This window comes from Bos taurus, chromosome 2 (assembly GCF_002263795.3).
Source record: "Bos taurus isolate L1 Dominette 01449 registration number 42190680 breed Hereford chromosome 2, ARS-UCD2.0, whole genome shotgun sequence".
NCBI lineage: Eukaryota > Metazoa > Chordata > Mammalia > Artiodactyla > Bovidae > Bos > Bos taurus.
Window position 1 is genome coordinate 61,029,431 of NC_037329.1, and position 13,712 is coordinate 61,043,142.

Here is a 13,712-nt window from a genome sequence, read left to right on the forward strand (position 1 = left end):
CTTCTGAGCATTAAATCTTCCCACTCTTGTTCTAGAACAGATGGCTTCCCCTGCTTCCTCTTTCTTCTTCTTCTTTCCAACCATACACATGAGACTATCGGGGGGTGGGGGGTGGGGAATCTATATTCTACTCCACCATATGATTTTTGTTCTGCTGTTTACCACAGCACAAAGCCGAGACCAAGCAAGTATTGTGACTAAATAGAAACTAGTGTAGCAAAATTTACTTTAAAAACATTCACAGCCCCTATTCACTGAGTTTTGACTATTTCAAACTGACCTTTTTTGAGGATTCCAGGCAGCCTTTTCATGCCTAATATCCCCAATGTAGCCCCCATACAAATGCCCCTCAATGATGAGCCCTTGGCCACGTTACAGGAACGCTGCTTCACTGCACTTCTAGGCCAGTAGGTTTGTTGGAGAACCACTAACCCCACTTCTGGGCATTTAGTCTAAAAACATTACCACCAATGTTTAATGATCAAATATTTAGCTCTAAGGCTATTCATCATAGTATTGCTTACGATAGAAAAAAAAATGGAAACAATGGAAATGTCTCAAAATAAAAGATTAATTCAATATATTATGGCATAATCATTATAAAAATATGGTTAAAGAAGAGTTAAATATTCATTAGAAAAATGTTCATGGAAATGTTCATGAGATTGTTAAATTTAAAAAATCTTACAGAAAAGTATGTCTGGTATGATTCCAATTTTGTAAATATATATTACCTATTTCCTCCTCCCCAAAAGATTGGAAGGATACTCACCAAAATAGAAAGGATGGTTATCTCTTAGAATTACAATTATAAATTATTTTTATTCTATTTTCTTATTGGTCCATATCCCTTAAAGTTTAAAAAGAGAATTTTTTTAAAGCCTACCATTGGGTTGGACTCAGAATGTCTAAGTTGATTATGTTGACTGTTCCCAGGCAGATCTCAGTTAGCTGTTAATATCCCCCAGGACTGAATTTTCTGATCCTTAACTGCACTCTGAGAAGGCCATTCGGATGATGTCAGGTATTGTCATGCACAAAGCTGTGGAGAAAGAGTCCACAGAGAAAAGTCTATAAATTGAAGGGATTTAACAATAAGAGATTAAAAATTGCTATTGGTCTTATTTCTGTTCATCATCGTCTTGATTTGTAATAGAATGATTTCTCCAACTTTTCAGTGTCTCTTAGAGTTTTGTGTTTAGATGACTTCCAAATAATTTAATCTGACAAGCAGATGTTTTTGGTTTAAAAAAAAAAAAGTGAGAGGGAAGAAAAAAGTAAAAGAATTGGCATAGGTATAAAACGTAACTGGTCAGAGTTAACAGGTGATTTGTAAAGCTTTGCCAACTCATTTTAAAAATAAGAAAATTAGTCAGATGCAAGTAAAAGGTATTGATTTGAAGACAGTCTCTAGTCTGTCTAGAAGGAGCATTACCACCTTGGTGGCCTAAAGCAGGTCTGACAGAAATGAGGAATTACATCTCCCTCAGGTTCCAAATCCATTCTCAGCTCTATCACCAGGCATCCTGAAACAAGAGGTTGTTTCAAAAGATGTGAAGAATTACTTTCTTAACATAATTCAAGGTCCACAGATTATTGAAGACACCATCTTGGTTTTGACACAATCTCCCAACGCATCTCATGTATCAACAGAGACTCCCCCTTCTCTCTCTGCCTCTGTCACAAAGACACAAAGGAGCAAAAAGAAGTTGTTACTTCGGGCTGTGACTCCACTCCACAGTCCACTAATGTGGTCAGCCAGGTATTCAAACTCTTAATGCCATTTACCACAACAGCTAACGGCTCTGTGTTACCGTTAGAGTAATTTCAGAATAAGCACTTCATAAAAACACCTTTTATATATCAGGAAGCATGATAGGCATTAAGGAAACGAAGATATAACTACATGCATATTCCTGCCCTCAAGAACCTCATACTCAGAGATCAGAAATGGAGGAAGGAAATCAGAGGCTGAAAGTCTCCATTTAAATATCATTATACCAAAAAAAAAATTATTATGCAAATTTTTTTCTGATTTGAGCAGTGTTTTCTGTGCTATACAGTAGGTCTCTGTTTGCTTCCCATTTTAAATACAGCAGTGTGTATAAGAATTTGAAAAAGAATAGATACATGTATGTGTATAACTGAATCACTTTACTGTATACCTGAAACTACCAGAACATTGTTAATGTAGATATTTAATGTATGTTAAGAAGGCTGAGCACCAAAGAATTGATGCTTTCAAACTATAGTATTGGAGAAAACTCTTGAGAGTGCCTTGGACTGCAAAGAGATCAAACCAGTCAATCCTAAAGGAAATCAACCCTGAATATTCATTGGGAAGACTGATGCTGAAGCTGAAGCTCCAATACTTTGGCCACCTGATGCAGAGCTGACTCATTGGAAAAGACCCTGATGCTAGGAAAGATTGAAGGCAGGAGGAGAAGGGGATGACAGAGGATGAGATAGCCGGATGGTATCACCAACTCAAGGTACATGAGTTTGTGCAAGCTCTGGAGAGATGGTGAAGGAGAGGGAAGCCTGGCATGCTGCAGTCCATGGGGTCTGCAAAGATTCGGACACGACTGAGTGACTGAACAACAAAATGTATGTTAATGTGTAGATACTTCAATAGAAAATAAAATTTAAAAATAAAATAAAAATAATTAAAGGATATCTACTGTATGTCACAAAAAGTGCTGTATACTTGATATACGTAACCTGCATTTCTACATGTACATGGGTGACAAGTGATTTTCCTGTAATAGTGATAAGTAAAACTTGCTTCTTCTTGGCACAGTGGAGAACAACAACAACAACAAAAAGCAAATAGCTATGAAATATCCGCATCTTGACATCTCAATGGAAACTCTGAAATAGTTCTCTTTTTTTAGATCACTTTTCATAGACCTAAGATCTTGGATAATTTGGGGATATTCTTATGTGTTCTCTATATCACATTTGTTATATAGCCCAAATGGTCTCCTGGCTTCATAGCCCAATTTCAGGATCCCAGGGCACTCAGTCCTCTCTGCCATTGTCCTCTGTGGAAGGGGAAAGGCTGGTTCCACCTCTGTTTGTTGCCTTCCAACTGCCACCATTACCCTTCTTCCCTATAGGCAGTCTGCCTCCCACAGCAGAGACTGCGGCTGGGTCAGCCTCTCTTGCAGCAGGGTGAGCAAGTGATCCCATTTTGGGCCAGAAGTGTAAGAAAAATTCTGCTGAGAACTCCTGGGAAAAGCATTTTTTCCCTTACAAGAAGAGTCACACAGAAGTAGAGCTTTTTTCCCCCACAAGCTTCCCTTCCTTCTGAGGACATAATTGTAGGACAATTTGGAGCTGCAGCAGCCATCTTTAAGCCATGAGGAGAAACATTGTTAATTTACTGTGGATGGGAGGGCAGAAAAAGAGATAGAGCCTGGGAACTTGAACTACTGCATGAACCCTGTATTCACTTACTTCTTGACTTTTTAAGTGAGATGTTAAGTGTCTATTTTTTTCAAAAAACTTTTATTTGCAAGTTCTGCCATTTACAGCTGAAAGCATTCTACCCAAAAAGTTCCACATTCCCCTCAGACCTCAGAGCCTTCCTCCCCTCCTTCAAATGACTTTCCATTATTCAAAGCATAAATAACTTCCCAGTCTTACGAATAACTTTTGAAATACTTCACCAATTTTTGGGCCTCCTGGAAAATAATGAACAAGCATTTCCCCACCTCTCTGAAAGCTTTCTTGTGATTTAAAAAAAAAAAAAGTCTTTACCTATTGCTGTGTAACAAACCATCACAAAACTTAATAGCTTAGAATGACAATGAATTACAATTCTCTAGGTCAGTAATTTGAGCTGGGCTCAGCTGGGACAGCTTATGGATATCTACTTTCTAAGATGTCAGCTGGAGTCATTCACTCTGCATTTTCAGTCCATTGTTAACCCTCATTTGACAGGTCAGCTGAAGGCTGGCTGATCCAGGATGGTCTTGCTTACATGTCTGAGATTTGACCTGTCAGTGAGAATGACTCGGTTCTCCTTCATGGCCTGTCAAGCAGGCAGCTCAGCTTCTGCACATGGCCGCTGAATTCCAAGAAGGTAAGACTCAAAGTCCCTGAGGTCTGAGCATGGAAGTCACACATAACTTTCCTGCACTATTGGCTAGAACATGTCAGAAGGCCAGCCCAGCTTCAGGATGTCTGGAAATAGGCTCCACCTCCTGATGAAAGAAACTTTCACTAATTTCTGGCCAAGTTTAATCTATAACCCAAGACACTTGCAGTCCCCATAGTTTAAAATTGTCAGAAATGTAAATACAATTCTCTAACGGCAATAAAAAAAAATGTTAGTTGTATACACTGATCACAGAGCTACATATATGTTAATGTGTTCATGAATACAAATATGTTGACTAAAAAGGAAAGGAGGAAGGCAGGTATATTAGTTATTTTCCAATTTGAAAGCTAAGACTACAAAACAAAATTAAACAGTCTTAGAAAGAAAATTCGGAGAAGGCAATGGCACCCCACTCCAGTACTCTTGCCTGGAAAACCCCATAGACAGAGGAGCCTGGTAGGCTGCAGTCCATCGGGTCCCTAAGTCAGACACTACTGAGCAACTTCACTTTCACTTTTCACTTTCATGCATTGGAGAAGGAAATGGCAACCCACTCCAGTGTTCTTGCCTGGAGAATCCCAGGGACAGGGGATCCTGGTGGGCTGCAGTCCATGGGGTCACACAGAGTCGGACACGACTGAGGCGACTTAGCAGCAGCAGCAGCAGCAGACAGAAAATTTGCTTATTTTTCCCCAAAATTTGTGTTTCCAGATAAATTAGAATTATTATTCTATTTAACCACAGATTACCTTTGCAAAACTTTGCTACAGCGGTTCTCAAACTGGCTGTTATTAAATCTCGCAGAGAAGCTTCAGCCCCTGGAGATGCTGATGCAATTGGTTGAGGATGGAAAATCATTTATTTGGTGTATGTCCAGCTGTTTCAGTTCTGTCCCAAGTCCACAGAGGATGCACCCTCTCTGAATCTCAGACCTTGGAGCATCAGTTTTCTGACTTTTCTGTTGAATTCAAGGCACAGTTTGGGTTCCAAATTAAAATTACATTCTCTGTGGTCATCTGACCCCAGAATTATTTACTTGGGCCCTGATAAACAATCCTTGTACGATCCTTCTAAATTCTTCCTTTAGAGGTTGTGAAATGGTAGCCCACAAACTAAAAATAACCCAACTTTTATCTGACTTGCATATACACTGGTAACCCAAACAATACATTCTAAAAAGTGGGGGAGGAGTTAGGTGCCCACATTTATTAATCAGGAGGTTTTACCTTAAGACCAGAATGAGGTTTCCCTTGAAAACACTGAAGATCTGATAACACACGGCAGAGCTAATAGCCTCTACTCAGCAGGGGCCCTAATGCTCAGTCCCGGCAGTATTTATACCTGGATGCTTTCACTCATTTACACTACCTGTCTCAATTCTGTAAGCATTTACATTTACATACTTACATAAGTAAGTGTTAGTCGCTCAGTCGTGTCCAACTTTTTGGAACCCCATGGGCTGTAGCCTGCCAGACTCCTCTGTCCTTGTAATTCTTCAGGGAAGAACAGGAAAGTAGATTGCCATGCCCTCCTCCAGGGAAACTTCCCGACCCCGGAATTGAACCTCGGTCACCCGCAATGCCAGCAGATTCTTTACCATCTGAGCCATCAGGGAAGCCCTACATACACCCTTCAGTTCAGTTCAGTCATTCAGTCGTGTCTGACTCTTTGCAACCCTATGAACGGCAGCACGCCAGGCCTCCCTGTCTATCACCAATTCCCGGAGTCCACCCAAACCCATGTCCATTGAGTTGGTGACGCCTCCAACCATCTCATCCTCTATCGTCCCCTTCTCCTCCTGCCCTCAATCTTTCCCAGTGTCAAGGTCTTTTCCAATGACTCAGCTCTTCACATCAGGTGGCCAAAGTACTGGAGTTTCAGCTACAACATCAGTCCTTCCAATGAACACCTAGGACTGATCTCCTTTAGGATGGACTGGTTGAATCTTCTTGCAGTCCAAGGGACTCACAAGAGTCTTCTCCAACACCACAGTTCAAAAGCATCAATTCTTCAGTGCTCAGCTTCCATTATAGTCCAACACTCACATCCATTCATGACTGCTGGAAAAACCATAGCTTTGACTAGATGGACTTTTGTTGACAAAGTAATGTCTCTGCTTTTTAATATGCTATCTAGGTTGGACATGACTTTCCTTCCAAGGAGTAAGCATCTTTTAATTTCATGGCTGTAATCACCATCTGCAGTGATTTTTGGAGCCCCCCAAAATAAAGTCAGCCACTGTTTCCCCTGTTTCCCCATCTATTTGCCATGAAGTGATGGGACCGGATGCCATAATCTTAATTTTCTGAATGTTGAGCTTTAAGCCAACTTTTTCACTCTCCTCTTTTACTTTCATCAAGAGGCTCTTTAGTTCCTCTTCACTTTCTGCCATAAGGGTGGTTCATCTGCATATCTGAGGTTATTGATACTTCTCCTGGCAATCTTGATTCTAGCTTGTGCTTCCTCCAGCCCAGCATTTCTCATGATGTACTCTGCATATAAGTTAAATAAGCAGGGTGACAATATACAGCTTTGACATACTCCTTTTCCTATTTGGAACCAGTCTGTTGTTCCATGTCCAGTTCTAACTGTTGCTTCCTGACCTGCATACAAGTTTCTCAAGAGGCAGATCAGGTGGTCTGGTATTCCCATCTCTTTCAGAATTTTCCACAGTTTATTGTGGTCCACACAGTCAAAGGCTTTGGCATAGTCAATAAAGCAGAAATAGATGTTTTTCTGGAACTCTCTTGCTTTTTCAATGATCCAACAGATGTTGTCAATTTGATCTCTGGTTCCTCTGTCTGTTCTAAAACCAGCTTGAACATCTGGAAGTTCACAGTTCACATATTGCTGAAGCCTGGCTTGGAGAATTTTGAGCATTACTTTACTAGTGTGTGAGATGAGTGCAATTGTGTGGTAGTTTGAGCATTTTTTGGCATTGCCTTTCTTTGGGATTGAATGAAAACTGACCTTTTCCAGTCCTGTGGCCACTGCTGAGTTTTCCAAATTTGCTGGCATATTGAGTGCAGCACTTTCACAGCATCATCTTTCAGGATTTGAAGTCGCTCAACTGGAATTCCATCACCTCCACTAGCTTTGTTCATAGTGATGCTTCCTAAGGCCCACTTGACTTCACATTCCAGGATGTCTGGCTCTAGGTAAGTGTGAGTGATCACACCATCATGATTATCTGGGTCATGAAGATTTTTTTTATACAGTTCTTCTGTGTATTCTTGCCACCTCTTCTTAATAACTTCTGCTTCATTTAGGTCCATACCATTTCTGTCCCTTATTGAGCCCATCTTTGCTTGAAATGTTCCCTTGGTATCTCTAATTTTCTTGAAGAGGTCTCTAATCTTTCCCATTCTGTTGTTTTTCTCTATTTCTTTGCATTGATCACTGAGGAAGGCTTTCTTATCTCTCCTTGATATTCTTTGGAACTCTGCATCAAATGGGTATATCTTTCCTTTTTTCCTTTGCTTTTCACTTCTCTTCTTTTCACAGATATTTGTAAAGCATCCTCAGACAGCCATTTTGCTTTTTTGCATTTCTTTTTCTTGGGGATGGTCTTGATCACTGCCTCCTGTACAATGTCACGAACCTCCCTCCATAGTTCATCAGGCACTCTGTCTATCAGATTTAGTCCTTTAAATCTATTTCTCACTTCCACTGTATAATCATAAGGGATTTGATTTAGGTCATACCTGAATGGTCTAGTGGTTTCCCCCACTTTCTTCAATTTCAGTCTGAATTTGGCAATAAGGAGTTCATGACCTGAGCCACAGTCAGCTCCCAGTCCTGCTTTTGCTGACTGTATAGAGCTTCTCCATCTTTGACTGCAAAGAATATAATCAATCTGATTTCAGTGTTGACCATCTGGTGATGTCCATGTGTAGAGTCTTCTCTTGTGTTGTTGGAAGAGGGTGTTTGCTATGACCAGTGCATTTCCTTGGCAGAACTCTATTAGCCTTTGCCCTGCTTCATTCCGTACTCCAAGGCCAAATTTGCGTGTTACTCCAGGTGTTTCTTGACTTTCTACTTTTGCATTCCAGTCTCCTATAATGAAAAGGAGATCATTTTGGGTGTTAGTTCTAGAAAGTCTTGTAGGTCTTCATAGAACCGTTCAACTTCAGCTTCTTCAATGTTACTGGTCTGGGTATCAACTTGGATTACCATGATATTGAACGGTTTGCCTTGGAAATGAACAGAAATCATTCTGTCATTTTTGAGATTGCATCCAAGTACTGCATTTCTGACTCTTTTGTTGACTATGAGGGCTACTCCATTTATTCTAAACAATTCCTGCCCACAGTAGTAGATATAATGGTCATCTGAGTTAAATTTACCGATTCCAGTCCATCTTAGTTCACTGATTCCTAGAATGTCAATGTTCACTCTTGCCATCTCCTGTTTGATCACTTCCAATTTGCCTTGATTCATGGACCTAACATTCTAGGTTCCTATGCAATATTGCTCTTTACAGCATCGGACCTTGCTTCTATCATCAGTCACATCCACAGTTGGGTATTGTTTTTGCTGTGGCTCCATCCCTTCATTCTTTCTGGAGTTATTTCTCCACTGATCTCCAGTAGCATATTGGACACCTACTAACCTGGGGAGTTCATCTTTCAGTGTCCTATCTTTTTGCCTTTTCATACTGTTCATGGGGTTCTCAAGGCAAGAATACTGAAGTGGTTTGCCATTCCCTTCTCCAGTGGACCACATTCTGCCAGACCTCTCCACTGTGACCCATCCATCTTGGGTGGCCCCACACACATGGCTTAGTTTCACTGAGTTAGACAAGGTTGTGGTCCATGTGATCAGATTGGCTGGTTGTGTGTGATTGTGTTTCAGTCTGTCTGCCCTATGCACCTTAGTCTAGTTCAATACCAGCTATCATTTTACGATGGAAGATTCTGAGTCCTAGAATCTTGGGTAGCATGGGTGGTACTGAGGTTTTACGTTGTACCTGGCAGCACACCTACGTTATTTCTTTCAGTTTTCATTTCAACCCTGGAGGAAGGCTTTACTGTGCATGTTAGTTGCTCAGTCATGTCCAACTCTGCAAACCCATGGACTGTGGCCTGACAAGCTCCTCTCTGTCCCTGGAATTCTCCAGGCAAGAATGCTGGAGTGGGTTGCCATTTCCTTCTCCAGGGGATCTTCCCCACCCAGGGATCGAACCCAGGTCTCCTGCATTGCAGGAGATTCTTTACCATCTGAGCCACCAGGGAAGCCCTGAGGCTTTAATAGGCCCATTTTATAGACGGTGGAACTGAGGCTCAAAGAGATTGAGTAACTTGCCCACAGGCACATATAGCTGTTAAAAGATGGAGCTGATACTCAAACCCAGATTTTTGTGGGTTTAAAACCAGTCTATTTATGCTCCTTCATGACCATACTTGCCCACCATGATGACTGCTTTTTCTTATCTCTAATCTTTTCTCACCTCTTCTGCCCCCTCACCACCCATTTTCCCTCTGCATTAGCACATACCAACATTTCCTGTCTCCTCTCTCACACCTCATATTGTCTGATCCTGTCCAGCAACTTCAGTTCCCTATTAGTCCCAAGGCCCATATTTCCATATCTTATAGTGTATCACAGTCATAAAATGACTTGTTCTGTGGCAGGAAGGAGTCCAATTACCACCCATATAATTGGCAAAAGAGAGTCATTCATCACCATGGTCGTGGTATAGGAGGTCATCAGAGCAATTCCATCTGTTGGACATTTTCCTGTTTGTTTCAGGCACCCTTCATCACACTCCTTTACAGATCCCAGCGGACTCACTGGGACATTTCACAAGGTATCAGATACATACGTTGAGGACTGTTAATAGCAGCCAAGGAGCAGAAATCATTATGTGAGAATAAAATGAACTGCATAAAATGCACTTTTGGAATCATAGACTAGAAAAGGGTGAATTTTTTCCCCTCCAAGTGACCTGTAGCTGAGGCCCAGTGGAGTTACTATCATGTATAGAGGAAATCCTATCAATCTGAAAAATAACGTGAGGGGAGTCCCATTGCCTTGCTACTTGAACCAATCTTCCCACATTGTGTGTTGATTTTCTCTGTGTCATTCAAGAGATGTGTCATTCAAGAGACAGTTAGTGGTTTTCCAGGGAGTAAACTTTTCCCTGTCAGGTTGGGAAGGCAAAATATGATGGCCTAATCTTTCCTGTTTAAATCAAATAATTTGGTTTGAGTTTGATTAGACTCTATGCTTTCAGAACAGAACAGGATAGAATAAAATAGATTTCTAGAGGGAGAGTGTCTAGTCCAGAAATCCCATCCTGGTGCTTGCCTCTCGGACCTGACTCTCAGATGTCTGAATTACACAATTACAAGGGTTTTGTAAAAATGAGTCCTGGTTACCAACACTTAAAACTCAAGTGAATTCACTTTTTTAAAGTCATTTTCTGGCCTTTCTTAAAAGAAAAGCTTTAAAATCTGGCAATATTGAGCCAGCACGCCTGTGACAAGAGTTGGCTGGAGCTGTAGAGCAGCTGCCCCCTCGGACACAAGGGAGCCACTCCCAGAAGTTTAACGCAGCCCCCTCCCCAAGCACAATTGTCTCCCCAACTCTCAAGCCAACGGGCAGCTTCTGCTTTACTCATTTATATTTTTGACTTGCAGAAAATTTAGGTAACATGCCCATGGTCATTCATTCATTCAATTTATTTAACAGGCATTTATTGAGGCACAGACTGTGCCAGGTACCAGAGACACAACAGTAAACACAACAGCCTACAGTCCTGGTCCTGCAGGACCGCATCCAGGGAAAGACACAGGCAGTGAACACGACCAGGACGATATACAGTATGACAGACGGTGGTTAAGTGCCCTGGAGAAAAATCAGGAAGACAAAGGGGAGAGGCAGTGATGAAGAGTCACAATTCTAAGTGGGATGATGAAGAAGGCTCCTCTAGCAAGGTGAGTGGCATTTAAGCACAAGCTCAAAAGATGTGAAGGAGGGAGCCATATGCAGTTTTAGAAGGAGAGAATTCCAGGCAAGAAGAGCAGGACTTGGGAAGAACGTAATACACTGGCACCACTACTAGGACTTAAAGCAGGGCCAAGCTGTCCTTCCAATTAGAGATGATGCCACCGCCCATTAACCCTCAGCAGAAGTTCTAGGATATGCTTTTCCAGAACACCTGTCATCTATTTTCTCATGGAAACCCAAAACATCCTAAGTGAAAATACAGATTTATGCCAAAGATAAAATAGGTAGAGATTATTCACTTTACCCAGGGCTTCACAATAGGAGCCTTTTATTCAGGAAACTCCCCTAGCACGTATAAAATGGTTTTTGCATTGAAAATTGTGATTCTCACAATTTTTCAAAAGCCTATTTATTGCACAAAACTAGGAACCCCTATAGAGCAGATGGATTTAGGGTTGAGCCAGCCATACTCCCTTTGCAGCTCCTAGGGTCTCCCCACATCTCCTTATCCAGTGTCCTTTGCCAGCTGCCAGCTAAGGTTAGAAGCATGACCCTCAGTGGGAGCCAGCACCAAGTGACAGGCTGGGCTGGACTCCACAGTCTGAGGCCTCTAATGCCAAAAGCACTGGGTGCTGACCCCCAGCTACTGTCCTAGCTGCTGTTACAGCCACTCTGCCCCCTCCCACTTCACCCTACCTCCAAAGTGGTGAGGTTGTTTCATTGCTGTTGTTGTTGTTTTAAGGTAGAGGTTATTGTTTTTCAGATTCAAACAATACCCCATTTGGAAGATATAGAAAACACAAAAGAGAATGAATAGGTTTTTACAAAACATCCATAATCCCATCATCTAGAGAAAACCATTGGTGTCCAGCCTGGCTGGCTACTCATTATTGAAATTGTAGGCATTTAGACTGATCAGAGGTCAAAGAGTCTGCCTGCAATGCGGGAGACCTGGGTTCCATCCCAGGGTCGGGAAGATCCCCTGGAGAAGGAAATGGCAACCCACTCCAGTATTCTTGCCTGGAGAATCCCATGGATGGAGGAGCCTGGTAGGCTACAGTCCACAGGGTCGCAAAGAGATGGACATGACTGAGTGACTTCACTTCACTTCACTTCAGATTGATCATCATCTTCTGTGTCTCCATAAGCTTTTCTGCCACGATGCCATTTCCCTCAAGAATGCTAGAAGCAAAGGCTTGGATGTGGATAACCACAAAGGTAGAAAGGATGGAGATCAACATAAATTGGCCAATTCAATTTAAGCTGCAAACATCCGTGTCTAACCAGCTGGGCAGATGCTGAACCTATAGACAGAGTGAGGAGGCTTCCTAGACATGCAGATGCACCTTCGGAAATGTGACTTCAGGCAGAGGCTGGGAACCACCTTACCCACGAGAGAGATTGCAGGAGAGAGCAGTAACAGCATTGTAAAAGGTAGGAAGAGGACCCAACTCCTCCCTTTCCAGGGTCTGTATGTTCTATGAAAGGTCTGGCTCTGCATGGTGCCCCTCAGGAATTCAGCTCTGTGGTGAGAAGCTGCCTTAGTACCTGGAGCTATAGCTACTGCCAGTGTTGCTGGCACCCCAAAACAGAAATGTGGCAGACAGTGGTGGGAAGGGGTGGATATGACAATTGTAAGACAGAATATATCAGTCAGACCTTGCCATAATAATACTGTATGACAAGTCATCCCAAAATAAAGTAGCTTAAAACAATGATCAGTTATTATTACTTAGGCATCTATTGGTTTAACTAGGAGTCAGCTGACCTAGGCTAGGCTCCACTTGGCTAGGTTTCAAACTGCTAAAAGGTATAATCTCCATGTCTCTCTAATCAACCTTGGAGCAATGGAGTAGCTAGATTATGTCTTCATGCCAATGGCAGACATGTACAAACATAAACTTGATTTCAAGGTACATTTCAAGCTTTGGTTTACATCACATCTGATAACAGTACATTGACCAAAGTAAGTCATGTGACCAAGCCCGGTATCAGTGAAATGAGGAGATATTCTGCTTCTAGGGAGGGACTGAAAACTCACAAAGCAATGGATGAAGAATAGTGCAATCTACCACATAGTTGATAGGCCACCAGCATAGAAATCAAACATCTGCAACAATTCAAATAGGACCACAAGGTGGTAGAGAGCCAGGGAAAAAGTATGGGACCAGTTGAGTAAAATCACCCCAGGATTAGGGGCAGCCAGGACACACCAATGCCTGGACCCCCAGTGCTGCCTGTCCTGACTCTTCTATGCCTTGGCAGCCTACAGGGTCTGCCATTCTGCTGGTTGGTGGAGGCCCTGGAAAATCTCTCGGCCACTTGTTATGTACTGAATGTTTATATTCCCCCCAAATCCATATGTTGCAACCCTACCTCCCAGTGAGATGGTATTAGGAGATGGAGACTTTGGGAGGTCATTGAAATAAGATGAGGTTATGGGGTGAATCCTTGGGAATAGGATTAATGTCTTTGTAAGAGTCACAGAAGAGTTTTCTTCCTCCCTCTGCTGTCTGCCATGTGAGGGTACAACGAGCCATCTGCAACACAGAACAGGGCTCTCACCAGAACCCAATCGTGCTAGCATCCTAATCTCAGACTTCCATCCTAACCTTCAGCCCCATAACTCTGAGAAGTAAATTTCTATTATGTGTAA

The 13,712-nt window shown here is 42.1% G+C and overlaps 1 long non-coding RNA gene across 2 annotated transcripts in view; it reads right to left on the reverse strand.

Moving 5' to 3' along the window:
* The window catches only part of LOC112442665 (uncharacterized), a 308,112-nt gene that overhangs the window by 183,874 nt on the left and 110,526 nt on the right, over positions 1-13,712 (reverse strand). For both annotated transcript variants that reach the window (XR_009491735.1, XR_003030908.2), the window contains exon 3: positions 887-1,042. This is a non-coding gene — a long non-coding RNA (uncharacterized lncRNA). The remainder of the gene's footprint in view (positions 1-886; positions 1,043-13,712) is intronic.